The sequence below is a fragment of the Elephantulus edwardii genome, unplaced genomic scaffold, assembly GCF_000299155.1.
Source record: "Elephantulus edwardii isolate Elephantulus edwardi_28Jun2011 unplaced genomic scaffold, EleEdw1.0 scaffold00028, whole genome shotgun sequence".
Lineage (NCBI taxonomy): Eukaryota > Metazoa > Chordata > Mammalia > Macroscelidea > Macroscelididae > Elephantulus > Elephantulus edwardii.
Window position 1 is genome coordinate 503,664 of NW_006399778.1, and position 4,306 is coordinate 507,969.

General features: G+C 43.2%; 1 pseudogene; it reads left to right on the plus strand.

Annotated features, from left to right (window-relative positions):
* Positions 1-431: 431 nt before the first annotated feature.
* Positions 432-752, plus strand: LOC102852455 (annotated as a pseudogene).
* Positions 753-4,306: the final 3,554 nt, after the last annotated feature.

A 4,306-nucleotide genomic window follows, 5' to 3' on the forward strand; every position in this document is an offset into this window, starting at 1 on the left:
AACAGAAAGGAAGATCCTTTAAAAGATGGATTGAACTGCAATCCCAGAGGTGTGGGGTTCAAATCCACCAGATGCTCTGCTGGAGAAAGAGGGGCAATCTCCTGTACCTGTCAGATCCGATTTGACAGTACACACACAAAATATAATAAATTTTTTTAAAGAAAAAAGATGGATTGACATAGCCACCACGATAATGGTCTGAAGGGCAGCAGAGATTGAAGATGCCGCAGAATTGGCAGGGTTTCACTTTGTTGTATATGAAAAGTCAGTATGAGTTGGAACCAACTGAACGGCATCTAACAGCTTGCTGTATAAACATTCTACTAAAACAATAAAAAGTTATCTTTTAAAAATCACACAAGAAATGGCGTTCAGCTGCCTGTTAGGGTCGTCAGGCTTGCCCTCCTAAAACCACAGCCTGACTTGTCCACAATCTGGTGGAGGAGGCTCCAGCGATAGTAAATGTGGCTGTAACTTACTGGAAAGCTTTAGTTGGCCACATTTTGGCAGTCCCAAGGTAGAGCTGGTTCCGCCAGCTCCTGGTGAGATCTGTAAAGCTGGCTATTCAGAGCCTGCATAAACTCATCAGTAGTGCTCAACCTGGTAGCTTCCAACAGCTCACATTGAAGGAAGCTCTGCTGAATGGCTTGGTGGTCACTGAGGCATGCATGTGGTTTTATATCTGTGTGGTCATAGGCAAATGTGGTGTCGTTGGCTTGAAGGCATCTGATTGTATTTGGTTTACTATTTGAGTGATCTTGGTTTATGTGTGATGAGACCAATATCTGAATAAAATAGATGATGTATGAATTAAAAATAACAAACAAAAGAACTGAGCCAGCAGAAACCTCCTCCAAATACCAAACTGTTTGCATTTTCAGTTTGCCCACGACCTAAGTTGAGGCTATAGAAGGCTAAAAGGGATTGGATACAATCTGGAGCCAAGCATTATCAATTCCTCATACCCATGGGCTTGAATGAGATTTAAAAAAGTATGTAGATCAAATGCCTAGGGGACAAAAGCAATATGAAACAAAGAACTCTGGAATCAGACGACAAAGATTCACACCATGACTCAGCTGCATGACGCTGGGCAAACTGAACAGCTCATGTGTGCTGGATGCCAGGCATCTGCACTATGCTAGGTGGTTTTCACGCATCATTTAATCCTTGTAATTCCCTGTGACCTATGTATTTGTTCCCTAACAAAGATAAAGAAATTGAGGAGGGAAAATGGAAATGACTTGCACAGAGATAAAAAGACATCACATGTCAGTGGTGAAGTTTTAACCTGTGTCTAACTTCTAAATTGGTGTCCCCGAGTTTCTCATTTAGGGAAACTTGAGGTTCCATTTCCACATCTGTAAAATGCCATGTTGTGAAGAGTAAGAGACTAATTTAAAAAAAAAGTTATTTCGGAGCTCTGGTGGCCTAGTGGCAAGAAGCCGCACTGCAATCCCAGAGGTACACAGTTCGAATCCACATGAGGGACAATCTCCTCCTGTACCAGTCAAATCCAATTTGACAGTACACACGAAAAATAAATAAATAAATTAAAAAAAAAAAGTTATTTCACATTTCCCCCCTTTCATCCCCCAGTGCACCCCTTGTTCCATATTGTCATACATATAATGCCTAATCATAATATATTCCTTTCAGATAGTTCTTTCCCTCATCTGATCTAATGCAGTGTTCATTATCTATCCACTCATTTTCCATTTTCTCCCCAACCCCTCCACATGTTTGTCCTGTTTTATGACAGCAGTGTTATGCAGTGTTTGTCCTTTTGTGACTGAGATATTTCATGCAGGAGTGACATCCACTTCCCTAAGCAACATGCCTCGGAAACTCTATGAACTTTGATAACTGTCGATAGTTATAGAAAGGCTTCAGGCCTTTTGTTCATAGGTCGCTGAGTCTGTGCTGAACTTGACAGCAATCAACAACATCTTCCAGGGTCACCCATGTTGTGTAATGCTTATAAATTCATTGTTTTTCAGTTCTGCATAATATTTCATTATGTGAATGTACCATGCTTTTTCTATCCATTCGTTTGTTGTTGGGCACTTGGCTTGCTTCCATCTCTTTGCTATTGTGAATAATATAATAAACATGGATATTCATACTTCCATTTGAGTTGTGGCTCTCATTTCTTTGGGGAATATTTCCAGTAGTGGAATTGCTGGGTCAAATGGTATTGTTATTTCCAACTTTTTGAGAAAGCACCAGACCGCTTTCCATCCTGGTTGTACCATTTTAGGTTCCCACCAGCACTGAGGAAGAGTTCCAGTCTCTCCACAAGTTTGCCAGCATTTGTTTGCTGTCCTGTTGAAATTTGCTATTGTTGCTGGAGTGAGATAATCTCATAGTTGTTTTAAGATATTTTTAAAACATTTAGCACAATCACACTCAGCAATGACTAGCCAGAAAAGTAAAGGAAGGCCTGACTCCTGGTGAGGCAAACTATCAAGTTAACAAGTTTGTGCACCAGGCTATAGCTCACAAATCTGTCATGTTTAGGTTTTATGATAAAGTGAATATTTCACTCCTATTTTTACAGCTAAGGAAATTTGTAGCACACAAGATTAATCTATTTTTCCAGGTCAAATGTCTAATAAGTGGCAAAATCAGGATCAGAATCCAAGTTTTTAATTTCAACTCTAATTTACATTCATACTCTCTCAAATGGTTCTAGAAAAAAACAACAAAAGGGATACTGTAAAAATGAAGTGCTTTAAATGTGAAGAGAATATGGAATCAATCAGGGAAGACTTCCTGTAGAAGGCCAACTGTCATTTCATGACAGCATAGTATTTAGAGGAAGTAGAAGATGGCTTAGCTCTTAGTCATGATGTGGTTTTCCTGGTAAACTTACTAGTTCCTCGTGTTCACAGACAAAACGTGACCAAAGTCACACAGTTACTAAAAGGCACTGAACAACATTGGTGGTGGTGGTGGGGGTCACATCTAACCACCAATGCCTGCTTCTTTCTCTTTCATGCTTAAGCCAGGTAGGCACAAAGTGGTGGGACGGAGGATACTAACTGTCTCTCCAGGGATCCTCACACAACCTCCTTCTGCACCAGGGTGAGCAGACTAGGAAAAGTAGCAAGTAAAACATCAAGGTCTCGGGGCAAGCAGACCCCAGCTGGAATCCTGGTGCTCCGCTACTGAAGTGCTAGCACCTGAGCAGTGTCATTTCACCTGAGTCTTTGTCCTCTTGCAGAATTGCTGCAGATTGAGAGAAATGACCCCCAAGTAGCCAGCGTAAGGCCAGGTTTTGTAAAATTAAATAAGTAACAGCCATCATTATTCCACAGTTCCAGGTTGGCTGGACATTCCAGCAGGGACAAGAGGACTTTGAGTACCAACCACTCCTAACCCTGTAGTCACTGGGTCCAAGGGTCTGGCAGAGCTGGGGCAGCGGGTCAAGTTCATGATGCAATCACAGTTCCCTGCCTGTGCCAAGGTGAACCATGACCTCTAGGAAGTGTAAAGAGTAAAGAGAGACTATTAACAAGAAGTGCAAAACAAAACCTTGGTGAACTTTTATTTGTCGTCATATAGATAGCAAAGCTGAAGATTTCTGCCCTTGAACACTGGATTCTCCTCCCCAAATCTGTTCAGGAGACATTCACAGAGTCATCACATCCCCTCCAGAAACAAGCCCCCGTGCAGCGGCCCCTTCCCTCCTGCCCGGCTTCCTCGCAGGGAGAGGTCTGAGGCCTGAAGGGGCTACCAGCTGCTTGCCCGTGCCTGCACGGGTGTGAAATGTGGTGCACTGACGCAGCTTCTCTCACCCGCCCCAAAGAGGAAGGTCAGAAGCAGCAGTATTGTGGCTCTTGCCTTTCTTCAGTCACCTCCAAATTGGCCAGAGAGGAGGGATATGTTGCTGGAAGAAGGGCAAGAGAAGTTAGAAATTCACAGTTTGTTTGCTACAGAAAGTGTCTCAGATCAGTCCTTGGTTGCTTCTGCCTTCAAGTAACCTGACTCAAATCGAGGGATGGACACAGGAAAGAAACCAGGAGAGAGAGACTGCAGAAAGGGATCCTCAGAGGTCTTCCCAATCCCAGGCTAGCCTGGGAATCCCAGGGTGAAGAGTCAAACAGCTCAGAAGTCTAGAGTCACCTTAGTCTACAACTATGGAGAGGGAGATAAAAGATGTTTGGCAGCAAAGTCATGGTTGCCTGGCTGGTGGCAGTGCCCAACAAGAACACTGGTGACCTCTGCCTCAGTAGCTGGGCTACAGTGCCATCTGGGCCACCATAAAGGCTCAGCATTTTGGCAAACAACTTTGGCAGAGCCA